This window comes from Lithobates pipiens, unplaced genomic scaffold, assembly GCF_037356315.1.
Source record: "Lithobates pipiens isolate NorthernLeopardFrog02 unplaced genomic scaffold, aLitPip1_a1.2 Scaffold_18, whole genome shotgun sequence".
In the NCBI taxonomy this organism is placed as follows: domain Eukaryota; kingdom Metazoa; phylum Chordata; class Amphibia; order Anura; family Ranidae; genus Lithobates; species Lithobates pipiens.
The window spans coordinates 626,320,991-626,348,895 of NW_027507758.1; the positions used below are offsets into that span (position 1 = coordinate 626,320,991).

Below are 27,905 nucleotides of genomic sequence, written 5' to 3' on the forward strand. Positions count from 1 at the left end.
TATACATTACATTTACATACGAACAAAATATTTCCCCAAGACCAAACCTGCGCAGAGCACTGCACATAAACTCACGGGAGACACGGTCAAAGGCCTTCTCCTGGTCAAGACTGACCAGGGCCGTGTGCACACGGGGGCCGTGAATGTACTGGACCGTGTCCCGGACAAGCGCAACGCTGTCCGCAATCCTGCGACCAGGAATGCCACAAGTCTGATCCGGGTGGATGATCTGTCCCATGACAGACTTCTAGAACCTTGGCGAGGATTTTGTAGTCCACGTTCAGAAGAGAGATCGGAAGCCAGTTTTTCAGGTCCGATCTCTCCCCTTTGCGCTTATACAAAATCGTGATCATCCCCTCCCTTAGTGTTGGAGGCATTCTCTACCACCATCTCCTCGTACAGCTCGAGTAGGTCCGGGCCCACAGCGTTACATAAAGTTCAACTGTGAGACCATCGCAGCCTGGGATCCTACCCCGCCTAAAGGATCTAGCGGCAGAGTGCAGCTCCTCCAACACCAAGGGGGCGCTGATGGCCGATGAACCTGCAGGATCAATTGGGTTAGAGATACCTGACAGGAACCTGTCGGCTGCCTGTGTGTCTGTTTTCGGGGAGTAGAGGTTGGTGTAGTAGTCGCTGACCACTTGCATCACAGCCTCCTTTCCCTTTTGGAGTGTTCCGGTCTCGTCACGCAGCTCTGACAAGGGTGTTTGTCCTGAGTGGAGTTTTCATTAAAAAAAAGTTACACTTCTCACCTTTCTCAAGATTCTCCACCTTGGCACGGAAGACAATGAGTCTGGATTCTTCCTTAAAGTGCCCTTTCGGGCTCTTCTTGGTGTCCTCTAGGTCCTGCCTAACATCCCAGTCGCAGTGATGAAGGCCCTGCAGGGACTGCAACTGACGTTGCAGTCTCCTGAGTTCCCTCTTCCTGGCACACACTTGCTGGCGTCCCCTTGCCCGAAAGAAGCTGCGTAGCTTGACTTTCACAAACTCCCACCAGTCACTTACCCTTCCGAACAATCTGTTTTCCTCTGTCCAGGTGGCATAGGCCTCCCGGAGTTCCCCCATCAATTCCTCATTTTCCAGCAGGGTACTATTCAGCTTCCAGGAGCCTGGTCCGCGGGCAAAACCCTCGCCCAGGTCACCCCGAAGGTGAATAGCCCTGTGGTCAGAGAAAAAGCAGGGGATCATAGAGAAATCACGATGCTTGACTGCTCTTGAAGTGAGCACGAAGTCTATCCTGGAACGCACCGATCCATCGGGTCGGCACCACGAATAGTTCACGGTACCTTTCCCTATGGATCCCATGGCGTCCTGCAAGGAAGCCTCCGAGATCATCTCCCTGAGCAGCCTGGATGTAGCATCAAGTTTTGCGTACATGCTGGAGCTGCGCCCATCCTCCTCTATCTGACAGTTAAAATCACAGCCGATTACTACTGCCCTGGTGGTGACGAGTTGGGTCCGCAGGGTCTGGAACAGTTCCAATTGCTCACTCTTATCTGGGGGGCGTACACATTGATGAGCCTAATTGGCTCTCCCACCCACAAGCTGTCTATGACCAGGCCACAGACTAGCTCATGGATGGAGTCAATCGTGAAGTGCCCACCCCTGATAAGAATGGCAACCACTGCAGTCTTGCAATCACTGCCCCGGACCAGTAGGAGGGACCAAGAGTCCACTGGGAGGTCAGATGTGTGTACCTCCTCAGAGGAGGAAGAGCGCACTCCTGGAGCATGTAGACATCACTCTGCTGAGTAGAAAGGAATGTCAGTGCCGCTTGCCTTCTAGATGTATCCTTGATATTCCTCACATTAATGGAAAAGATTGAGATCTCTGCCATAATGAAAAAGAGTATGAGGTCTAGTCAGCAAGGGACCAAACTTACCTCCCCGGAGGGGGTTCTTCCGTTGCATCCTCTGCCTGTCCCGTGTTCTGGGTCAGACCCAGCTCCTCCAGGACAGCCTCCATCATCTTTTGGTTGATGTTGAGGTCAGTCTCAGAGTCGGCCATGATCTCCTCCTCCCCCCTGATCCTCCTCCCCCGCAGACTCGAGGTCCTCCACTATTGGCTCTGGTCCATCGTTGTCGCGCTGGTCCCCATTGGGCTGTTTAGTGGAGGTGGCGGGTTCTTCTGCTGTTGGCTTCCGTTTCCGGCTTCCTGTTGGTCCACTGGTGGGGGTGGAAGGGAGGGCGGGGAAGTCCTCCAGGGAGGACAGGTCCAGGGTGGGTGGGGGAGGGTCTCCTCTGGCACAGAGGTGGTGGGTGGGGGTGTGCTGGAGGCAGGGGGGCCAGGGTTGGGGCAGGGGCTGGGGCCGGGGTGGTGGGAGTGGAATTACCAGTGGCCTTCTGAGGCTCCTTTGCCTTTTCCGGCTGCTTCCTCCCGGGGGTGGCGGATGGCTCCAGCGTAAGTCCGGGTCCTGTGTTTGAACACATGCTCGGCCGCTCCACAGAGGTTGCAGGCTTTGGACCTTGGACAATCCTTGGTCTTGTGGCCTGTGACCCTACAGAACCTGCAAGCAAGTTCTGTACAATCCTTACCCATATGTCCGGTGTGGCTACACCTGTTACAGGTGTAGGGTATCCCGGGATAGAATAGGATTCCTGCGGAGTTGCCCAGGGAGAAGCACGGCTGCAGGTGCTGAAGATGGATATCAGATATTATAGCCGCATATTGCAACCAAGAACTAGGCAGGTCTTGTTTGGCTGCAAAGCTGGAACACATTTACTTGAACAAACTAACACAGAATATACTGTATACACCATATGAGGACACATCCCTCCTGATCATATTACCCTAACAATACAACAAACTGCACACAGGTATATAATTAGAACAGACATATGCTATAAACATTACATTAATTAGCCACCTGGATGACTCAGAGGTTTTTCATTCCAGGTCAGACTTGCCGACTTTTACAATACCGAATACGGGACAATGTACATTATTACAAGCATAAACCCAACCCACAATGGTTTGTTTAGCAGACAGACAAAGGGTGAGTTAATTAGCAGAAATAACAATGGGTGAAAGACCCTTAAGAGGCACATTAGACCTACTTCTAATAAACACATTATAGCAGGCAACCCCAGACAGGTGGCTTGCTGATTAGTGATGGACGAACTTCTGACGGGACGTTTCACGAACGTGGCCAAAAGTTCGTGAACCGCAAGGTTAGCGGCGGACCCCATTGACTTTAATGTTAGGCGAACCTTAAAAATCTCCAGGTAATATTTTCAGCCACAAAATAATCAATAGCTGTGCACACATCTGGGATCGACAACGACAAGCATTCTTTTTTTATGTGAAATTTTGACAATTCAGGAGCGCATGAAGGCCATGGAGGAGAGGCAATGTCAGGGCAGGCTATGAAGGGGGTGCAGGAGATGATCAGTGCCACAGTCAGGGCAGTCCTGTGCCAGTGTCCCAACCTGTGCTTGAGCCCCTCCCTCTGCCCGGCCCTTACCCCCACCTATGCAGGGCTCCATTGCGGTGGTCCAGAAGTGCTAGTCCAGTGCTGATCCTCAGCCATGGTGCTGGCACTGCCTGCTGATTGGCTTCTCCGCTGCTATCTCCCTCACTGTCTGAAACCAGCACCGCGATAGAGACTGAGCACTGACACCAGCACCGCGATAGAGAGCATGGACACCAGCACCGTGATAGAGAGCACTGACACCAGCACCGAGATAGAGAGCACTGACACCAGCACCGAGATAGCGAGCACTGACACCAGCACCGTGATAGAGAGCACTGACACCAGCACCAAAATAGAGAGCACTGACACCAGCACCGAGATAGAGAGCACTGACACCAGCACTGATACCAGCAACTCACTGCGGGACCCAAAAATATGACACCGCTCAACCTCTTCAAACAGGAGGGTATGGGAATATAGTACGGTGTGCTTTTTTTGTACAAGGAAGTAAGCCAAAATGTGGAAAAAAGGTCAGTGTGCTCGATTAAATAAATTGTTTATAGAGTTATGCATATACATGGTCTACTGGTCACATGTGTTGAATTCCTCCGAGATCCATGCCTCATTCATTTTTATAAATGTGAGGTAGTCAACACTGTCGTGAGCTAGGCGAGTACGCTTATTGGTCACGATCCCCCTTGCTGCGCTTAAAGTCCTTTTGGACAGGACACTGGACGAGGGGCAAGCCAACAGTTCCATTGCAAATTGGGCAAGCTCTGGCCAGAGGTCAAGCCTGCCCACCCAGTAGTCCAGGGGTTCATCACTTCTCAGAGCGTCCAGATCGGCCGTAACCCGATATAGTCGGACACCTGACAGTCTAGGCGTTCCCTGATGCTGGATCCGGATGAGACCTGTCGATGGGTCGGCTGAAAGAATGACCTCATATCAGAAGTCACCAACACATCTTCAAACTGCCCTCTTCTCGCAGGTGCTGTTGGATTGGTACCCGTAACTTTTTCTCTGGGAGTGGGAATTCCTCCTCTGCCAACGTACGCAAAAGCAGAATGCAGCATTTTTCGAAGCAAGGCCTGGAAGTGCTCAATTCTGACAGCCTTCTGTGACGGTGGTAACATTTACGCCATTTTGTGTTTGTACCGGGGGTCTAAGTACGTTGCCACCCAGTACTGGTCCTTGACCTTTATGCTTTTTATACGGGGATCCCTGGTAAAACACTGGAGCATGAAGGCCCCTATTTGGACTAAACTGGAAGCGGTGTGGTGGCCTGGCTCCTGCTCATCATCCAGGATAATGTCGTCCTCCTCTCCCCATCCACGCACAACAACAGGGATCCCAGAAAGGTTTAAAGCATGCTCTTCTTGCTTCTCCTCATCCGCCCCGGCACCATCCTCCTCTGACTCCTCTTCAGACTGCTGTTGTTGACTTGTCTCAGATAGAGTAGCCCCCCCCTGGGAATTCATCCAGCATTACGACTTCCTAATTTTCCTGCTTGATCAATGACACAACGCAATGCATGCTCCATTAAGAAGGCATAAGGTACGATGTCACTGATGGCACCATGGCTGCGACTGACCAGTTTGGTGATCTCATCAACTGGCCACAGAAGTCTGCATGCGTCACGCATTAGCAGCCACTGGCGCGGTGAAAAAACCCAAGCTCCCCAGAACCTGTTCTGCCGCAGAGTTCGTACAGGTAGTCGTTAACTGCACGTTTCTGCTGGAGCAGCCTATCAAGCATATAGAAGGTTGAAAGGGGGGGGGGGGTAGGGTTTGCTCTATGGAGACAAAAGATATTGAGATAAAAAGGCCAAAAATTACCAAGAATTAGTTAAATCGCTTTTATGGGAAGGGGCTGCCACTACCAAAAAATCCCAGCCTAATGGGCTGGAAAGAACTATAAATATCAAGGTGGTAGTTATGGCGCTCTCCTATGACAGTGCAAAAATCGCATACTATTTATGAGTTAAAAATTATTCCAGCCTTCTCAAGGTGCTAATGTTGCATATGTTCTTATGTGTTAAATCACAGTGCAAAAATATCTGCAAATTACTAAAAATATAAAGGAAACATATATAAAAAATGTATATTAAGAGTTAATAAAATTAACGACTGTGCAAAAAAGTGTTTACGTGCTATAGTGCAAAATACGTGCATATAGAGCCTATCAAATTTATATCATCTTCAAACAAACAAAAATTTAAAAAAAACTCAAAATAAAATCCATTTGAAATTTTTTTTGAAGAAAAATCCAAAAACCAAGAAAACAAAAATCCTTAGGAAAAGTCAGACGACGTCCAATGACGAAACGCGTAGGGCGTGGCCTAACGTACACACGCTCTCTTACAAGGCGGCGGTGGTGTTTTGTGATATTTACGAACGTTTTTAATCTGTGATCATGTGAGTAGCCACTTTTTGAATACAATAAAGGCGCTAATTTTAAACAGTACTGTACTATTGATGTTCTGTATTTCTTTATATAAACATGAGGAAATGAGCAGTAACTGAACACCAACCGGACCAGCTTTATACAGCGGCACAGGGGCTTACACTGTGGAGGTGAGTTAACCCCTGCAGGGGCAGGGGAGCTGGTGAGTGCGGCAATTTGCTTTATGCACGGAAAACGCACCGGTTGTGATTCAGAATACACCAGGCACTGAGCACAAGTGACTTTTATTGAACTTTTGTGAATTTCTTCTGAAAAAACTTTGAGAAAACTTTTCCTGAGGATTTTTGTTTCGTTTTCTTGGTTTTTGGATTTTTCTTAAATAATTTTTTCAAATGGATTTTATTTTGAGTTTTTTGAAATGTTTGCAGATGATATAAGCTTGATAGGCTCTATATGCACGTATTTTGCACTATAGCATGTAAATACTTTTTTGCACTATACATTTTTTATATATGTTTCCTTTATATTTTTAGTAATTTGCAGATATAGAAGGTTGAGTTCCATCGCGTCGGGCAATCGCAAATAAGACGTCTGACCGGCAGATTGTGTCGCCGCTGAATGTCAGCAAGGCGAGCCATGGCCGTGTAAGATCTTCTGAAATGGGCCGAGATTTTCCTTGCCTGCCACAAGATGTCCTGGACCCCAGGGTATTTGACAACGAATCACTGAACGACCAAGTTTAAGACGTGTGCCATGCATGGCACCTGTGTAATTTTGCCCTGTTTCAATGCGCTAAGCAGATTGGCACCGTTGCCACACACCACTTACCAACTGTCAAAAAGAAGCGGTGTTAGCCACTGATCTGCCAGTGAACGCAAAGCTGAAAGAAATGCAGGGCCAGTGTGGATCTTGGCTTCCAGGCACAACAGACGCAGCACAGCATGGCAACGTTTTACCTGGCATGTCGAATAGGTTCTGGGGATCTTGGGTGGCACAGCAGAAGAGATGCTAGCAGCCGAAAAGGAGGAGTCAGCCGAGGAGGAGAATGGAGTAGGAGGAGGAGAAGAAGAGCCAGGCCTGCATGCAATCCGTGGCGGTAAAACCAAATCTGCACGGGTGCCACGGGTTACATGCTTGACACCCATCAGAAGGTTCACCCAGTGGGCAGTAAAAGTTATATACCTTCCCTGCCCATGTTTGCTTGACCACATGTCTGTGGTCAAATGTATCTTGGCACCGACACTGTGTGCTAGAGATACATTCACTTGCTGATGAACATGGCCATATAGCTCTGGGATGCCCTTCTGTGAGAAATACTTCCGTCTTGGGACCTTCCATTGTGGTGTTCCAATGGCCACAAATTTTTCGAAAGGCCTCCAAGTCCACCAGTTTATTTAGCAGAAGTTGGCGGGCTATCAGTTCTGGCAATCCAGCCGTCAACCGTTGGGCAAGAGGGTTATCCGGCGTCATCATTTTTTTACGCTAGAACATTTGGCCCACGGAAGCCTGCCTTTTTCCAGAAAAACATGAGGAAGGCATGATGGAAGGTGGAGTGGAGGACAATTGTGAGGAGAGAGGAAAAGTAGAAGACAAGGCTGGACGGTGAGATCCTGGAGTGTGGCTTTGTGGTTTCCGTTGCTCCCACTGGGCTCGGTGATGGCAGATCATGTGCCTTCTTAAGGTGGTCATCCCTAGGTGAGTGTTGTGCCGCGTACACACGATCAAACAATCCGGTGGAAAAGTCCGGCAAACTCAAGTCCGCCAAACAATCCTGTGTGTAGCCTCCGGCATACTTTTTTGACCCGAAAGTACGGCGGACTTAGAATGCCGTGTTGCACTCCAATCTTCCCACCGGACTCGCATTTCGGCGGACAATCCGGCCGTGTGTATGCCAGTCCGCCGTACTTTTGAAATGAGCGGACTTTTCCCGCCCGGAGAAAAGTACGCTCATTTCGAGCGGGTCTCCAGGTAGGCGGGGCCCGCGAAGGAGACGTCGCTGGCCCCGCCGCCTGGTATGGACTTAAAGGGGACACCAACGCCGAAACAAATCGGCGTGGGGGTCCCCCCCAAGTCCACAAAAGACTCTTGTCCGAGCACGCTACCCGGCCGGCCAGGAAAGGAGGGGCGAGCGAGCGCCCCCCCTCCTGAGCCATACCAGGCCGCGTGCCCTCAACATGGAGGGTGCCTTGGGGAAGGGGGGCCGCGCGGCCCCCCCACCCCAAAGTACCTTGTCCCCATGTTGATGAGGACAAGGGCTTCTTCCCAAAAACCCTGGCCGTTGGTTGTCGGGGTCTGCGGGCGGGGGGCTTATCGGAATCCGGGAGCCCCCTTTAATAAGGGGGCCCCCGGATACCGGCCCCCCACCCTATGTGAATGAGTATGGGGTACAATGTACCCCTACCCATTTACCTGTAAAATAAAAGTACAAAAAAACACAACACACGATATAAAATACTTTATTGCACAGCTCCGGGGGTCTTCTCGCCGGACTCCTCCGCTATCTTCTTGTAGCTCTTTTGCTAGCGGAGGAGCCCGGGATTCTTCCTCGCCGCCGGCCTCTTCTTCCGACTTCGGGGGTCTTGTCCCCCTCTTCGGTTCTTCTGCCGGGCCACCGCGCCTTCTTCTAGCTCTTTTACAGGCGGTGGCCCGGTCTTCTGTCGCCGCCACCGCCTTCCGTTCTTCTTCTTCTTCTCCAGGAGATGCTGACTCGACGATCTCTCCGGCCGCAATGCCAGGGACGCGTTGCGCTGCCACTTATATAGGGACAAGGGGCGGTGTCACATGGGTTGGTCACATGGGTTGATGTCACATGGCGACAGTCCCAGCATCCTCCGGGACTGTGACATCGTAAGGGGGCGGGGTCACCATGTGACACCAACCCATGTGACATAAACCCATGTGACACCGCCCCTTGTCCCTATATAAGTGGCAGCGCAGCGCGTCCCTGGCATTGCAGCCGGAGAGATCGTCGAGTCAACATCTCCTGGAGAAGAAGAAGAACAACAAGAATGGAAGGCGGCGGCGGCGACAGAAGACCGGGCCACCGCCTGTAAAAGAGCTAGAAGAAGGCGCGGTGGCCCGTTAGAAGAACCGAAGAGGGGGACAAGACCCCCGAAGTCGGAAGAAGAGGCCGGCGGCGAGGAAGAATGCCGGGCTCCTCCGCTAGCAAAAGAGCTACAAGAAGATAGCGGAGGAGTCCGGCGAGAAGACCCCCGAAGACGGAAGACCCCCGGAGCTGTCCAATAAAGTATTTTATCTTGTGTGTTGTGTTTTTTTTGTACTTTTATTTTACAGGTGAATGGGTAGGGGTACATTGTACCCCATACTCATTCACATAGGGTGGGGGGGCCGGTATCCGGGGGCCCCCTTATTAAAGGGGGCTCCCGGATTCCGATAAGCCCCCCGCCCGCAGACCCCGACAACCAACGGCCAGGGTTGTCGGGAAGAGGCCCTTGTCCTCATCAACATGGGGACAAGGTGCTTTGGGGTGGGGGGGCCGCACGGCCCCCCCTTCCCCAAGGCACCCCCCATGTTGAGGGCACGCGGCCTGGTACGGCTCAGGAGGGGGGGGGGCGCTCGCTCGCCCCTCCTTTCCTGGCCGGCCGGGTAGCGTGCTCGGACAAGGGTCTTTTCTGGACTTGGGGGGGACCCCTACGCCGATTTTTTTCGCGTTGGGGTTCCCCTTTAAGTCCATACCAGGCAGCGGGGCCAGCGACGTCTCCTTCGCGGGCCCCGCCTACCTGGACACGCGCTCGAAATGAGTGGACTTTCCTCTGCGTGTGTGGGCGAGTCCGTTCACTTTAAAAGTAGGGCGGATAGTACGGCGGACTTAGTACGCCGTATTAGTCCGCTCAAAAAGTGCCATGTGTGGGCAAGTAGCCCGTTCGGAAAGTCTGACGGACAGTCTGGCGGGAAGTCCGCCAGACTAAGTACGTCGGACATACCGCTACGTGTGTACGCGGCTTTGGGCTTACCGCGACTTATGCATTGACTGCAAAGATTGCAGATGGCAACACTATTGTCAGCAGCGGACACGTTAAAAAAAGCCAACACTGCGGAGTCATGTGCCAGCGTCCTGGGAGCGCCAGATGTGACCGTACATGGTTGATGCCTCGCTCCTGATACATTAGCAGTCTGGTTTGTCCCTCATGTGCAATCTAAGTTCCGCCTGCTTCTCTTCCCTATCTGCTGGTCCATAGCTACCTCTGAACTCCCCTCCTTTTGTGGGCACCCACGTGACATCACTAGACACGTCATCATCGATGTCACCTTCCCCACCGCTATAATTAGAGATCTCGGAGTAGGCAGCAACACCGGGACGAACCTCCTCCTTGGGCTGATTTGGGTACTGTCGTCAGACTGCTGAGTGGCGGATGTTGCTACCTCCTCTTCCTGATCCAATGCCAAGAGTGGCTGCGCAACGGAAATGTCTTGTGATGGATCGGAAAATAATTCCTGTGACTTAAGCGGAGGGTATATGGTAGTGGTGTTGGTAGTGTCTTTGGGGGTGCACACAGCAGAGAGTGAAGAAGAGGGTGCAGATCGAGAGGATGAGGAGGGTGCAGAAGAGTAAGGCTGAGTGAGCCACTCAACCACGTCTGGTGCATCATTTGACGTAATCGAACACACCTTCTGCAATTTACCACTTTGGCTCAAGCCTGTTGCTCCTGCCCTACCACCCCTGCGGAAGGGCCTGCCTTTTCCTCTGCCTGTCATTTTTTAAATGACCCTGTGATAAAAGTCTCTAGAGAAGTGCAGTATGTATGTGGAAGAAGGTATATAACATCCTGCTTCAATCGGTCATTTTGGGGGGCCACTGGTCTATCACACCAGTTATAATACTTTTTTTTTTAATTGCGTTTGTCACTCTTTGTAGTATCGCTGCAGAACCGCTCAGCAGTCACAATGCTGCACAGTGGAAATACACTATACTATGCTTTCTATGTCTGACTATGTCTATGACTATAGTCTATGACCATGTTCTATGTCTATGTATGACTGTCCCTGCTCCAAACACCAAACTGTCCCTCAGTCCCTACACTGATAAAAGACAGCTGCAGAATCGGTCAGCACTCAGCAGAACAGCAGTCAGCAGTGCACCAGAATATACTTTGTATATTTGAAAGAAAGTATATTCTAAGCCCTTGTACACACGGTCGGAGAATCCGTCGGAATGTGTCCTATTGGACCGTGTTGTCGGATAATCCGACTGTGTGTGGTATGCATCGGACTGATTCCGTCGGACCCAATTTTCCAACTTGTTGGAAATATTTTCCGACCAACTGGTTCAATCGGACATACTCCGATCATGTGTAGAGAATTTTGATCGGACCAAGTGCCACGCATGCTCAGATCAAATTCCTACATCAAAGCTATTGGCTACTAGCCTGAACGTAGTCCCATCTTAACGAAATTACGTCATCACGTTCTGTATGATCGGATTTTTCGACAACTTAGTCCGACCGTGTGTATGCAACAGTTTCAGACAAGATCCGACGGACAGAATCCGACGGATTTGGTTGTCGAAATGTCCGACCGTGTGTACAAGGGCTAAGTGTATTACAACCCTATATACTGTACACCTATACCAGTCCTTAAAAGGACCTTTGTGGACCTAATAGTAATAGCTAGTGATTAAACTGAGTGTCCCTGCTCCACACAGCGTCCTGTCCCTACACTGACAAAAGACAGAATGTAAAATGGCCGCCAGATCAGGTCTATTTATAAGGTAGGGGGTATGTCCAATTGTCCATGTGCTGAAATGTCTCAATTGGCTGTCCTGTACCCCATGATGGATGTGTCATCATGGGTCAAAGTTCTTCAAAATGTAAACACATGTGTCCGCCGCACGAAGTCTGCCGGTTTGGCGAATCGCGAACTAGCAAAATTCGCTGTGAACCGACCGCCGGGCAAACCGCAAGGCCATCTCTATTGCTGATGACATCAACATCTGCTATGAGTCCCATAGTGCAGAGCCATCCTTGCTGGAAATGTGGCATCTAGGCCCTTAAAATTGAGCCCAGGCTTAGAGTCCCAGAGTCAGTGTGTCTTGGGGAGACATGCACTCAAATCCAAAGTAACAAGACCACTCCATGGATCCCCCAGGCATACACATTCCAAAGAGTAGCGTTCTCTTAAATGCCAGGGCTCATAGTCAGTGGGTAAGAGGGTCGCTCCCAGTCCTCTCCAAAAGCCCCGGTCCGGGCTAGATCTGTCACAGTTAGTATTTAGAATTTTATACGATGGGGAAGGGGAAGCCAGTGAAGGGATTGGCAGAGAGGAGCAGCAGTCACGGATCGGTTAGTGAGGTGTATTAGTCTACCAGCAGCATTCATAATAGACTGAAGGGGGAATAGCCTGTGTAAAGGTCAGACAATGATGGAACCCCCTCCCCGGTACTGAATATAGTCATGGGCGAAGACCCCACCAAACATATCAAACCTCTATTTCACTCTCAGACACCAGAGGCCTACAGCGATTACTCAAACAGCTAAAGCGGCATGGGAACAAGACATAGACCCGATAGAAGACACAGACTGGGAAGAAATACTTGAAGGAACTAAGACAGTATCCCCTAAATTATCAGATAGACTGACACAAATATATATTATACACAAAGCTTATCTAACGCCACTGAGAATGGTGAAGTTTCAACACACATACAGCCCAGTATGTCCTGTATGTCAGGCTGCTCTTGGCAGGTTCTATCATCTAAATATGGAGCTGTCCAAATGTACAGACATATTGGACGCAGGTTGTTCGCTTTCTACATGACAATATGGGATCCCCCGTAGTTCTTGACCCTAAGCTATGTCTGCTGGGATTATTGCCAGATGTAGAAGTTGATAAAGCTACATTATATATGAAACTATTTTTAGCACAAAAAGTAGTAGCCAAGCTATGGATGCAGGCACTGCCACCCACAATTCACATATGGAAGAAAGATGTCAATGATACACTGTCATTTAAAAAAACTTGCATACACTCACAGGGGATGCACACAAGTATTCCAAAGTATGGGATAGATGGCTGGAGGATGGCGAAACATGTACTTAACAATATCAAACTTTGGGGAATTCCAAATTACACTCTAATGCTGCGTACACACGATCAGACTTTCCGGCAGACTAGGTCCGACGGAATCAGTCTGTCGGACAATCCGATCGTGTATGGGCTAATCTGATAATTTTTCGTTAAATAAATCTGAAGGACCTAGAAATAGAACATGTTTCAAATCTGTCGGATGGCCTCAGTTCCTATCGGGAAAACCGTTTTTCTGTATGCTGGTCCGACAGACCAAATATGACGCAAGGAAAGCTATTGGCTACTGGCTATTGAACTTCCTTTTTTGGTCCCATTTTACGTCATCACGTTCAAAACGAACAGACTTAGTCCGTTTGTGTGTGGCCAAGTCCGTTCGCTCGGAAAATCAGTCGCAACTCCACCGAAAGTCCGTTTGGAAGACCATTGGATCTAGTCTGCCAGAAAGTCTGGTCGTGTGTTAGGGATGAGCCGAACACCCCCCGGTTCGGTTCGCAACAGAACTTTCGAACGGACCCCAAATTCGTACGAACTTTAGAACCCCATTGAAGTCTATGGGACTCGAACGTTCGAAATTTGCTAATTTTAACGGCTAATATGCAAGATACTGTCCTAAAAAGGGTTTGGGGACCTGGCTCCTGCCCCAGGGGACATGGGTCAATGCCTAAAATGTTTTTAAAAATGGCCGTTTTGGCGGGAGCACTGATTTTAATGACGATTAAAGTGAAAAAAAAAAGGTGAAATATTCCTTTAAATATGGTGCCTGGGGGGTGTCTGTAGTATGCCTGTGAAGTGCCACGTGTTTCCCGAGTTTAAAACAGTCCCTGCACAAAATGACATTAAACTGAAATAACATCATTGAAAACTGCTTGTGGTTTTAATGTTATATCTGGTTCCTGCAATATGGTTGAAAATCATTGAGAAAAATGGCATGGGTAGCCCTCCCTGCCCATTACCAGCCCCTTTGGGTCTTGTACGCATATTAAGGGGAACCCCGTACCCCTATTAAAAAAAGGAAATGCGTGTGGCCCCCAGGCCCTATATACTCAGAACAGCAGTATACAGGCGGTGCAAACAAGACAGGGACTGTGTAGATTTGTTGAATCTGTTTGTAATTTTCAACTGGTACATTTTTAAAGTGTAGCTCCAGTCAAAAAAACTATTTTTAAGCTTTTTGGAAAACATAGGGAAGGGTTATCACCCCTGTATAATTTGTTTTGTCGTCCATCTTTTTTCATCTCACTTGCTGTTGTCTCCTTCCGTTTGCAAGTAGGAGATGTTTGTAAGTTGGATGTTTGAAAGTAAGGGCCTGCCCTATATGCTCTGCAGAACTGGCGGAACAAGGTGTTGGTTTTGCCACAACATTGTAAGCCCTGAAAGTGACTCTTGGTGGGCGCTGGAGCGCCCTGCTGTGAACGATTATATCAAGAATTTTAATTACATGCCATTGTTGAACAGTGGTAGAAAAATTGACCTTTGGTGGTGTGGTGCTGGTGCCACAACACTATAAGTCCTCACAGTTACCCTGGGTGGGCACAGGAACGGGCCCCCCTGTAATTACATGTCCCTGTTAAACAGGGGCAGAAAAATTGGGCCTTAGGCACTGGTGCCACGACACTGCAACCTCTCCCATATACTCTAGTTTTATTGCAGGAATTAGCCCTGCTGCAAAGCATTGCATCAAAAATTGTAATTAAACGCCCCTGTTAAACAGGGGCAGAAAAATTGGGCCTTAGGCACTGGTGCCACGACACTGCAACCTCTCCCATATACTCTAGTTTTATTGCAGGAATTAGCCCTGCTGCAAAGCATTGCATCAAAAATTGTAATTAAACGCCCCTGTTAAACAGGGGCAGAAAAATTGGGCCTTAGGCACTGGTGTCACGACACTGCAACCTCTCCCATATACTCTAGTTTTATTGCAGGAATTAGCCCTGCTGCAAAGCATTGCATCAAAAATTGTAATTAAACGCCCCTGTTAAACAGGGGCAGAAAAATTGGGCCTTAGGCACTGGTGCCACGACACTGCAACCTCTCCCATATACTCTAGTTTTATTGCAGGAATTAGCCCTGCTGCAAAGCATTGCATCAAAAATTGTAATTAAACGCCCCTGTTAAACAGGGGCAGAAAAATTGGGCCTTAGGCACTGGTGCTGGTGCCACCACACTGCAACCTCTCCCATATACTCTAGTTTTATTGCAGGAATTAGCCCTGCTGTAAAGCATTGCATCAAAAATTGTACTTAAACGCCCCTGTTAAACAGGGGCAGAAAAATTGGGCTGATGGCATCACCCAGAACCAGAAATGTTCTTCCAACATATCAGCGGAGGAGGAAGAGGATAGACAATCAACATAACAGGACAGTCACTCAGCATCAGCATAGGCAGTCTTGAAGGGATGTGATATTTCAAAAAAAATTATTCGGTTACATCAGCTTCAGGTGCTTGGTAGCTGTGGGTGATCCAAGACTGATTCATCTTGATGAAGGTCAGTCGATCAACTGATTCGATGGACAGGCGCACCCTGTGATCGGTAACAAAGCCACCAGCAGCACTGAAGGTGCGTTCCGAAAGAACGCTGGATGCAGGACAGGCCAGTAGCTCAATTGCATATTGTGCAAGCTCTGGCCAGTGATCCATCCTCAAGACCCAGTAAGCCAGAGGATTTTCGGTGGGAAAGGTGTCCAAGTCTGACCTTGCCCCTAGGTATTCCTGCACCATGTAAATCAGACGCTGGCGATGGTTTCTGGAACCGATCATACCTTGGGGCTGCGGACTAAAAAATTGTCTGAAAGCATCAGTCAGACGGCCACCTTCTCCACCGCTCCTTCTGACCGATGCCTCAGCAACACGTTGTCCAGGACCAGGAGTTTGTAACCTCCCAGTCTCTGGGAACACGTTGCACAGACCTTTCTGCAAAGCCTCCCGGAGATGTCTCATCCTCTGCGATGGCAAGATAAGGTCGGCAACCTTACCCTTGTACCGTGGATCATGGAGAGTGGCCAGCCAGTAATGGTCCCTCTCCTTGATCCGAAGAATACGAGGATCCTTCCGCAGGCTTTGCAGGATCAGGGAGGCCATGCAGCGTAGGTTAGCTGAGGCATTCGGTCCGGAGTCCTCTGGGTCACTAAGGGCAACATGATCCGCAGCTACCTCCTCCCAGCCACGTACAAGTCCATATGTTTCTTGTGACTGTAAATCATCCCTACAAGACTGCTGATGCTGAGTGCCAGCCTCCACCTCCATGCTGACACAATCATCCTCCTCCTCCTGTGTGATGGGTGGCACAGCAGGAACACTGTCTGGATAAAGGGGGCCTTGAGAGGCAAGGAAGTCCTCCTCTTCCTGCCTCTGTTCTGCCTCAAGTGCCCTGTCCATTATTCCACGCAGCGTATGCTCCAAGAGGTGGACAAGAGGTACAGTGTCACTGATGCATGCACTGTCACTGCTCACCATCCTTGTGGCCTCCTCAAACGGTGACAGGACAGTGCATGCATCCCTGATCATGCCCCACTGGCGTGGTGAGAAAAAACCGAGCTCCCCTGACCCTGTCCTGGTGCCGTAGTCGCACAGGTACTCATTGATGGCCCTCTGCTGCGTGTGCAGCCGCTGCAGCATGGCCAACGTTGAGTTCCACCTGGTGGGCATGTCACATATAAGGCGGTTCTTGGGCAGGTTCAACTCCTTTTGGAGCTCAGCCAGCCGAGCACAGGCATTAAATGATCGGCGGAAATGCACACAGACTTTCCTGGCCTGCTTCAGGACATCCTGTAAGCCGGGGTACCTGCCCAAGAACCGCTGCACCACCAGGTTAAGGACGTGAGCTACACAGGGCACATGGGTCAGTTGTCCCTGTCGGAGGGCGGAGAGGAGGTTGGTGCCATTGTCACAAACCACCATTCCTGGCTTAAGCTAGCGTGGCGCCAACCACCTCTCGGCCTGTCCCCTGCAGAGCTGACAAAACATCTGCCCCAGTGTGGCTCCTGTCCCCCAAACAAACCAGCGCAAGCACGGCATGGCATCGTTTTGCCTGCGTACTTGCGTAGCCCCTGCAACGCCTACGGAGCACCGCTGGTTCTGAGGACAGAGCACTGGAAGAGGCCATGGAGGAAGAAGAGGAGGGGGTGCAGGAGAGAGGTGTGTCACAACCAATAGTAGCATTTTGGAGGCGTGGTGGCGGAACAACCTCCAACACTACTGCACCTTGTCCTGCATCCTTCCCAGCTGCCAGAAGAGTGACCCAATGGGCCGTGAAAGACAGGTAACGTCCCTGCCCATGCCTGCTGGACCATGAGTCAGCGGTAATATGCACCTTACCGCTGACCGCCCTGTCCAGCGAGGCAAGGACATTGCCTTCCACATGCCGGTAGAGAGCCGGAATCGCCTTCCGTGAGAAAAAGTGGCGTTTGGGGACCTGCCACTGAGGAACCGCACATTGTACAAACTCACGGAAGGGGGCCGAGTCTACCAACTGAAAAGGCAGCAGTTGAAGTGCTAGCAATTTAGCCAAGCTAGCATTCAACCGCTGGGCAAGTGGATGGCTGGGAGTGAACTTCTTTCGCCGGTCCAGCAGCTGGGGCAGGGACATTTGCCTGCTATAATGGGACGTGGGTGTACTGCTAGCAGAGTGCCCGGAAGCACTTGGCTGTGACACACCTAATTCTACACCTTCATTCCTCTCAGAGCAGGTTTCAGAGAGGACTGAAGGTCTAGTGGGGTTGGAGATGCCAGCTGATGAGGAGCAAGGAGAGGTCCGCTTTGTTCTTTGGTGTGGGTCTTTGAGGTACGCTTGCCAACGAGCTGCATGGCAGGTCAACATATGTCTGGTCAAGCATGTGGTGCCCAAGCGGCTGATGTTTTGGCCACGCGAGATACGCTTGAGACATATGTTGCAAATAGCAGCGGTGCGATCTGATGCACTCGTCTCAAAAAAGGCCCACACCAAAGAACTTTTAGAATAACGCGCAGAGGCAGCGCCCTGCAGAGGCGGAGCTCTGCGGTGTGATTCAGTCGGTGTGCTGCCCCCAAGCTGGCCCCCGGAGGGCATCCTGCCTCGTTGGACATGTGCCTCCTCCTCCCAGGCACCCACGTGGAGTCAGTGCCCTCATCATCCCCTCCCTCTTCATCGCTGTAGCAAACCTGGCAATATGCTGCAGCTTGTGGAACATGACTGCCAGATTGCTGTCCTTCTTGAGCATCCCCTCTCTCTGCATTCACGCTACTGTCTTCCTCTAGCTGAGTGTCATCATCAGAGCCTACAAAACACTGGGCATCCTCCTGGAGCATGTACCCAACACTGTGCTCAAAGAGTTCAGGAGACTCCTCAGGAGGACGTGGTGGGTCTAGGGAAGGAGTCACTGATGATGACATTGAGAGGAGGGAAGACGATGCGTTGGCAGCTGCTTTGCTAGTACCCTGAGACTGGATGAGGAGGATGAAGAGGGCTTGGTCATCCACTCTACCAAGTCGTTGGCATGTTGCGGTTCAACATGTCCAGCTGCCGAAAAGAAGGACAAGCGTGTCCCATGGCCACGTGCTGATGACAATGCACCGTGTCCACGACCAGCACTGTTGTCTCTAGACACAGAGCCTGCTTGCCCTCTTTTATCGTCTTGCGCCTGTCTGCCTCTCCTTGCTGGCCTTCCAGACATGGTAATGGCCTGAAGGGAGTTGGGTAAAACAGCAGTTGGGTAGTGTATATTGTGCTGGAGGCACACAACACCCACTAACTCCTGCAGATGCCTTTATTATAGAACACCAGAGATAAAGGGGTATACTGTAATGGAGTCACACAACACCCACTAAGCCCTGCAGATGGCTCTATTAGAGATCAGCAATAAAGGGTAGATACAGGTGTATATTGTGCTGGAGGCACAAAACACCCACTAACTCCTGCAGATGCCTTTATTATAGAACACCAGAGATAAAGGGGTATATACAGATGTATACTGTGCTGTGCTGGAGGCACACACAACTTCCAATAACTCCTGCAGATGGCAAGTGGGCTCAAATAGAGAAGAGCTATGTAGGTGGATATAGCGGTGTGTACTGGGTACAGAGCACGCAGACAGCACGCACTATCTCCTAACACTACTGACTGCAAGCTCTATTATAAAAGATAGATCACTAGCTATATAGGTGAGGTGAATATAGCGGTGTATACTGTGGTCAGGGCACGCAGACAACCACTACAGAAGAGCAAGATCGAAAATCGGCCGATAACGATCGGTGTGTACTGTGTTGAAGGTACACAGAACACCCACTAACTGCTTCAGACACCAACACACTACACAAGGCCGCCGCGCTGGCGGCCTTATATAGTGTGGGGCGTGTACTACACAGCCTGAGCTATGATTGGCCACAGGCATCCTGCCTGTGGCCAATCATGGCTCTCCTCGCTGCTGGCGCTGTGATTGACCAAGCATGCTGGGTCACAGTGCATGTTTGGCCAATCATGAGCTAGCAATGCACTGCGATGACGCAGTACATTGTGGGCCATGAGCGCCACACGAATTTGGCGCGAACGGCCCATAATGTTCGGAATTCGCCGAACGGGCGAACAGCCGATGTTCAAGTCGAACGTATGTTCGACTCGAACACGAAGCTCATCCCTATCGTGTGTATTCGGCGTTGGAAGGTACCACCATCACAGCAAACAGGAATATGGAACCCCTCTCTATACTTAAATTGAACAAGCATTAATGTCACTAGCAACTGTACCTATATTAACCTGTAATGTGCGATATATGTACAAACAAAACCATCGAGGCCACATGTAATAACTTACCTTTTTTTGACAAAAGTAAATGTATGCAATATATTCTGTGCTTTATTATTAATAAAGTTGTTTTTTTCCCCCCAAAAAAAGGTCGGCCAGTGAGGAGGGTGTTGCAATAGTTGAGGCAGGCAATATCCAAAGAGTGAATAAGATGTTTTGTGGTGTCATTAGTCAGGAAGGGGCGAATTCTGGAGATGTTGCAGAGGTTAAGGTGGCAAGTTGTAGCCAGTGATTGGATGTGAGGCCTGAAGGAGAGGTCAGAGTCTAGGATTACACACAGCAACCTGGAGTGTGTGGAGGGACCAATGGTTGTGCCGTTGATCTTGATGATAAAGTCATGGGGATGGAATTGGGGAGGTGGAAATATTACAAGCTCAGTTTTAGAAAGATTAGGTTTGAGGAAAAGGTGTGACATCCATACTGATCTGTCACACCAGGTTTGTGATATGTGAGGAGATTGAGGAATAAGAATGTAGCATGATCTGCTATCCATTATCTTCAGTGGAGGGCAGGAGAGACATGAGGGGTCTGATAGACTCCTGATGTCTCATGAAAGAGAACCGGTCACAAGAAAAACTATGACCCTTTTACTCTCCAGGAATTCTGCTTTCAGAAAATATATGTTTGGGGGTTCTAAACTAATCTTAAGGACAAAAATGTACATTTTAACATGAGTGCAAAAAAATACAAAAACAGCTCTGGCAGTAAAAGGGTTAATGTGAGCTAGATGAGATCACTCTGCTATGTTCAGTGTAATGTAACATCTCCATCAGTAAATTTGCCAATGATCATATGAAAAAAATATGACCAAAACTTGTCATAATTCTTTTTTTTTTTTTAAATTGACCTCTTATGCCACGTACACACGATCAGACTATCCGGTAGACTTGGTCCGGGGGACCAGAGTCTGCCTGACAATCCGCTCGTGTGTGGGCTCCGGCGGTCTTTTTCTTACCCAAAGTCCGGCGGACTTAGAAAGAAGTTTTGACTTAAAAAACAATCCGGCCGTCTGTGTGCTAGTCCGCTGGACTTTTGAAATGAACGTACTTGCCCACACACGGAGAAAAGTACGTTCATTTTGAATGTGGCTCCAGGTAGACGGGACTAGCGCAGGCAGTCAATGTCGCTGCCTCCATTGACACCTCGCTAGCCCCGTTACCTGGTATGGACCTAAAGGGGAAGCCCTACATCGAAAAAACGGCGTGGGGGGGCCCCCCCTCAAAGTCCATATCAGACCCTTATCCGAGCACGCAGCCCGGTCAGTCAGGAAAGGGGGTGGGAACGAGCGAGAGCCCCCCCACCTGAGCCATACCAGGCCACATGCCCTCAACATGGGGGGTGCTTTGGGGAAGGGGTCCGTAACCAAAGCACCTTGTCCCCATGTTAATGAGGACAAGGGCCTCTTCCCGACACCCTGGCCATTGGCTGTCAGGGTCTGCAGGTGGGGGGCTTATAGGAATCCAGGAGCCCCCAGATACCGGCCCCCCCACCCTATGTGAATGAGTATTGGGGTACCATGTACCCCTACCCCTTCACCTGGTAAAAAAAAGTGTAAAGAAAAAAACACAACACAATTTTTTAAAATAATTTATTGGACAGCTCTGGTGGTCTTCTGTCTTGGGGGGGGTCTTCTCGCCAGACTCCTCCACTATCTTGTGCTCTTTTACTAGCAGAGGAGCCTGGCTTTCTTCTTCGTCGTCGCTGCCGCCCAGAGGTCTTCTTCCGACTTCGGGGTCTTGTCCCGCTCTTTGGGGGTCTTGTCCTTCTCTTTAGTTCTTCTGCTGGGCCTCCGCTTTCTTCTTCCAGCTCTTTTAAGCATTGGCCCAACCTTCTGTCTCCGCTGCCTTCTCTTCTTCTTCTTTGAGATGTTGACTCAACGCTCTCTCTGGCCGCAATGACAGGGACGCGTTGTGCGGCGACTTATATAGGGACAAGGGGCGGGGTCACCCGGGGATGTCACATGGTGACCCCACCCCCTTATGATGTCACAGTCTTGGAGGATGCTGGGACTGTGACATCATAAGGGGGCGGGGTCACCATTTGACATCACCCGGTGACCCCGCCCCTTGTCCCTATATAAGTCGCCGCACAACGCGCCCCTGTCATTGCGGCCAGAGAGAGCGTCGAGTCAACATCTCAAGGAAGAAGAAGAAAAGAAGAGAAGGCGGCGGCTGCGACAGAACCCTGGGCCAACGCTAGTAAAAGAGCTGGAAGAAGAAAGCAGATGGCCCAGCAGAAGAACCGAAGAAGGGGACAAGACCCCCAAAGAGCGGGACAAGACCCCGAAGTTGGAAGAAGACCCCCGGACGGCGGCGACGAAGAAGAAAGCCGGGCGCCTCCACTAGTAAAAGAGCAGAAGATAGCGGAGGAGTCCGGTGAGAAGACACCCCAAGACCACAGGAGCTTTCCAATAAATTATTTCAAAAACTTGTGTTGTGTTTTTTTCTTTACACTTTTTTCACCAGGTGAATGGGTAGGGGTACAATGTACCCCATACTCATTCACATAGGGTGGGGGGCCAGTATCTGGGGGCCCCCTTATTAAAGGGAGCTCCCAGATTCCAATAAGCCCCCCGCCCGCAGAGCCCGACAACCAACGGCCAGGGTTGTCGGGAAGAGGCCCTTGTCCTCATCAACATGGGGACGAGGTGCTTTGGGGTGGGGGGGCCCCCCTTCCCCAAAGCACCCCCCATATTGAGGGCACGTGGCCTGGTACGGCTCAGGAGGGGGGGGGCGCTCGCTTGTGCCCACCCCCTTTCCTGACCGGCCGGGCTGCGCGCTCGGATAAGGGTCTGATGTGGACTTCGGGGGGCCCCACGCCGTTTTTTCAATGTAGGGCTTTCCCTTTAAGACCATACCAGGTGACGGGGCTCACGAGGTGTCAATCTCGCCGATGTAGGTGGCGACATTGACTTCCTGCGCTAGTCCCGTATACCTGGAGCTGCGTTCAAAATGAACGGACTTTTCTCCGTGTGTGGGCAAGTCCGTTCATTTCAAAAGTCCGGCAGACCTAGTCTGACCTAGTCTGACGGAAAAGTCCGCTTGTTTGGAAAGTCGGTTTGTCCGCCGGATAGTCCGATCGTGTGTACGCAGCATAAGTGTTTGTTGTGAAATCTTACACCACAAAATGTACTCAGCCAATGAAAGGTAATGACTCCATTTTTATTTTTCTACTGCTATCAATGGCCAACACGGTACAACACTTCATCCATGTCTTTGGTATGGAGTATACCTGAGGTTTATATCAGGGTGTGCTTCTTCCCCACACATGAGAGCTGTGATGTCCAGCAACATTCATATAGAAGACATTTCCCACACTCAAGGCACTAATACACCTCAAGGGTTGTGTGGGACTTCAGTGAGGAACGATTCCTTCACTTGGGACAGTAAAGTGGCTTCTCCCCATGTTGAGATCTCTGATGTCTGGTAAGATCAGACTTTTGTAAAAAAAACATTTCCCGCACTCAGTACAAGAATATGGCTTTTCTCCTGTGTGAGATCTCTGATGTGTGTTAAGACTAGACTTCCTTAAAAAACATTTCCCGCACTCAGGACAGGAATATGGCTTCTCCCCCATGTGAGATCTCTGATGTTTGGAAAGAGTGGACTTCATTGAAAAACATTTCCCACAACTAGGACAAGAATATGGCTTCTAACTTGTGTGAGACCTCCGATGTCTGTAAAGATTGGCCTTCTGTGAAAAACATTTCCCACACTCCGAGCAGGAATATAGCTTTTCCTCAGTGTGCAATTTCTTATGTTTTTCAAGATGGGACTGACCTGAAAAACATTTACCACACTCATAACAGGAATACGGCTTCTGCCCAATGTGAGATCTCCGATGTGTGTAAAGATACGAGGTCCGTGAAAAACATTTCCCGCACTCAGAACAGGAATATGGCCTCTCCCCCGTGTGAGACCTCTGATGTGTGGAAAGTTCTGATTTTTGTACAAAACATTTCCCGCACTCAGTACAGGAATACGGCTTCTTCCCCGTGTGCAATTTTTGATGTGCGTAAAGATGTGAGGTCTGTGAATAAGATTTTCCACACTCAGAATAGGAATGCGTTTTTTCTCCCGTATGAGATATTTTATGGTCATTAAGTTTTGATTTAAAAAGAAAACACTTCCCGCACTCAGAACAGAAATACGGCTTCTCACCTGTGTGAGAACGTTTATGCACATTAAGTTGGGATTTAAAACGGAAACACTTCCCGCACTCAGTACAGGAAAAGCTCTTCTCTGTTGGAAGGACGGCACCGTCCCTCACAGTCTGAGGTTCCTCAGGATAAGAGGAATACGATGGTCCATCTACACTGTGTGATGCCGGAAGGACATTTGAGGTAGTCGGGTTTTCTCCTGGACTATACTGTGTGATGTCCTCATCTTCTACTTTACAGTCTGGAGACAAAGTGAGACAATCCTCTGAGGTTTTCCTCATCTCCCGTCCATCTACTAAAATAGAAATAAAAAGATTATTACTAGACATGAGCTGATTGGTTCCCCTAAACCAGGACTCCGCCCACATCAGGCAGCTTTGTCTCTGAGGATCTTACAATTCCCCCCTCAAGGTAACTAGTAAATGGGTCCTCTGATCTCCTACCAGATCATTTCTTTATTCATGGACCTTAGTCAGAGAGGGAGGAAACAACGAGAACTGTCTTTTATAGGAGTGACAGTGATGAGGGGATTATAGGACGAGTGTCCCCTCCCCCTCTATCACTCATTGCCATCTTCATAACACAAGAATTCCTGCACTTCCTTATCCACTTGCCGACTGCCACCTGTACATGTATGTCGGCAGTATGGCATGGCTGGGAAAAGTAACGTACCTGTACATTACTTTGAATTTCCCGCCATGCGCGCAAGACGCCGGCGGCACTTGCCGCGAGCTCCGTGACCATGCCCGCGGGACCCGTGGACTCGACATCCAACCGGGTGCCGCGATCGTGGCACGGAGCTGAAGAACGGGGAGATACCGATGTAAACACAGCATTTCCCCGTTCTGCCTAGTGACAGAACACTGATCGCCTGCTCCTTCCCATCGGGAGCAGTGATCAGTGTCATGTCACTGCTAGCCCATCCCCCAGACAGTTAGAATCACGCCCTAGGACACACTTAACCCCGCCCCCTAGTGGTTAACCCCTTCACTGCCAGTGACATTTTTATAGTAATCAAGGCAATTTCATAGCATTGATAGCTGTATTAATGCCAATGGTCACAAAAAATGTGTCAAAATTGTCCGATGTGTCCACCATAATGTCGCAGTCATGATAAAAATCGCTGATCACCGCCATTACTAGTAAAAAAATATATTAATAAAAATTCCATAAACTATCCCCTATTTTGTAGACGCTATAACTTTTGCACAAACCAATCAATATACGCTTAGCTGGTACGGATCCCACGGAGCCACCAGCGCGTCTGACGCGTCTGTCCACGGATCTCCTGGACACGAATCTTGGCACCTTCCGATTGAGACGGGAAGCCACTAGATCCACATCTGGTGTTCCCCACTTCAGGCACAGCTGCCTTCATATCTCCGGGTACAATGCCCATTTTCCTGGGTCCAGCATCTGGCGGCTCAGATAGTACGCCTGCCAATTTTCCACCCCCGGGATGTAAATGGCCGACAAGGCCGGTATGTGTCGCTCTGCCCACCGAAGTATGTGAGCGACCTCCTGAGCTTCTTGTTGATTTATGTACGCTACAGCCGTGGCGTTGTCCGACTGTATCCTGATCGGAAGCCCTTGAAGACTCAACGACCATGTGTGCAGGCACAGCCTGATCGCTCTCAATTCAAGCAGATTGATCGGCAACTTGGATTCTTCCGTCGACCAGAGGCCCTGAGCCAACTGAACCCCCATCACTCCACCCCAGCCGGACAGACTGGCGTCCGTAGTGATCACCGTTCATTTCAGAGGAAAGAACGATTTTCCGGACTGAATCACCGGGGACCTCAACCACCAGATCAGAGAGTCTCTGACTGGTTGGTTCACCTGGATCCGTCGATCTAGGGACAACTGAGATTTGTCCCATTTCAAAAAAATCTCCTTCTGCAGGACTCTGGTGTGGAACTGGGCATCAGGTACTGCCTTGAAGGAGGCTACCATGAGCCCCAGTACTCTCATGCAAAAGCGGAGCGATGACCACTTGCAGTTCATCAGTAGTTTGACCGCCGATCTGAGATTCTGCAGTTTGTCTGAAGGGAGAAAAACTCTCGCTTCCCTGGAGTCCAATAGCAAACCTAGGTACTCCAGATGCTGGGTCTGTAAAATCACCAATTTCTTTAGGTTCAGCAGCCACCCAAATTCTTGCAGGGTCTGCATGGTGATCGCCACATCCACCTCTAATTCTGAGGCGGAAGATGCTCTCAGGAGGAGATCGTCCAGGTAGCCCACGATCGCGATCCCGCGTTGTCGCAGCAACGCCAATACTGGAGCCAGTACCTTGGTAAAGACTCGGGGGGGGCTGATGCCAGGCCAAAGGGAAGAGCCACAAATTCGTAATGGGCTTCCCCGACTGCCAAACTGAGAAATTTTTGATGCCGAAGGCATATGGGTATGTGCAGGTACACATCCTGGATGTCTAAGGACGCCAGGGAGTCCCCTTGATGGAGTGCAGCAACTACTGAGCGAACTGATTCCATTCTGAACCTCTGCACTTGTACAAAGTGATTGAGGTCTTTCAAGTCCAAGATCGGACGTACCCCTTCCTTCTTGGGAACCACAAACAGATTTGAGAAGAGTCCCTTCCAGAGACTTCCAGAACCGGTACAATCACCCCCTGATTCAGCAGGTCCCTTACCGCCCCCAACAGGGCCTCCCGGCGAAGCGGGTATGCTGGAGGGGAAGAATCTGTTTGGTGGCCAAGAGAGAAACTCTATCTTGTAGCCTGTGGAAATCAGATCGCAGACCCATTGGTCGGATAACCGGAAGGACCACTGGGCTGCAAACTCCCGAAGGCGACCCCCCACCCGAGACATGGGTGGGGGCACACCTTCATGCGGCAGCACCTTTGTTCGCAGGCTTAGTAGGCTTGCGGTTCCAGGGACCCTTGCCCATACTTAAAATAGCCGCCAAACAGTGCTATGAGGGACTAGAGAGAACATGTGGCAGGCACAGCGCTGCACCAACACAGGGGCATGAATACACAGGCATCCAGCGGGACTAAGCTTCAGGACCCAGGCACCCAGCACAGCTAAAACCCCCAGGTGAGAGCCCAGACACACCGCTCAGCACATGTACAGCCCCCCCCCCCCCCGTGAGGAGGGGAAAGAAGGGAGTTAGGGACCGGGGAGAGAAGAGAGGGGGTGAGGGGGCCCCCGAATCGACCTCCCAGGGAATGCCCAGCTGCTCCACCCTGTCAGGCAGGGAGAGCTGTACTTACCAGTCCTGAAGCTGGGAGACATTCCACGGTAGTCAGCTCCTGATCAGTACAGGGAAGACTACTGGCCCGGCATACTGTGACGCAGACATCAGTAGCCCGGTCATATGTATGCCCTGGAGCATAAAGCTCACCGACCACCTCTGAAACTGAGGTATGTCGTGGCCTGCTGAGCCTTAGCTGCGACCTGCACACGCTCGATGGCCGGACTGGGGAGACTACAAGGATAAGTGAACCAGCCTGTCACCCAGCCGGCTGTTGATAGAAGATCACAGGATCATTCATCTTGCGCAAAAAGCCAAGCTTCTACATCAAAAAACACGGACCTATGGGCCCACAGGGTTCCTAGGTCTTTCTCCTTCACTAGGCAAGAAAATACTGAGTTCTGCCTGAGCAGGCTGTGGGGTTGTGAGCCTAGGGACCGTCCTATGGGTGGAACTAAAATTTCTGAAGTGTTGTATTACAACTTGCCTAGTATCTCCAGTGGTAGGGCTAACAACCCATTTTGTTACAGAGAGGAGCTGTGTCGGTCATTGAATATAAGAGAAATACATTCTGCCACTCCCCCTGAGTATGTCAATACCACGTGTGTGACTTTTATACAGCCTGACGACATACAGAAGCCCAACATGCAAGTAGCACCTCCAGGCGTTATAGGGACATACATTTCAAATCTAATTTGACTACCTATTATACTTTTGTTAGGCATTGTGGGGCACTGTAGTGGCATAGATGAGAACTGATGTGGCATGGATAAGCATTGATGTGGCATGGATGTTTCATGAATGAGCACTGATGTGGCATGGATGAGTACTGATGTGGCACGGATGAGCACTGATGTGGCATGAATGAGCCATGGATGGGGATGGATGAGCCATGGATGGGG

At 50.1% G+C, this 27,905-nt stretch overlaps 2 protein-coding genes across 2 annotated transcripts in view; one reads left to right on the top strand and one right to left on the bottom strand.

Moving 5' to 3' along the window:
• Positions 1–27,905, bottom strand: part of LOC143989588 (uncharacterized) — a 175,974-nt gene that overhangs the window by 139,691 nt on the left and 8,378 nt on the right. The gene's annotated exons all lie outside the window — the stretch shown is intronic.
• LOC143989925 (uncharacterized) overlaps positions 1–27,905 on the top strand; it is a 133,541-nt gene that overhangs the window by 73,726 nt on the left and 31,910 nt on the right. The window lies entirely within an intron of this gene.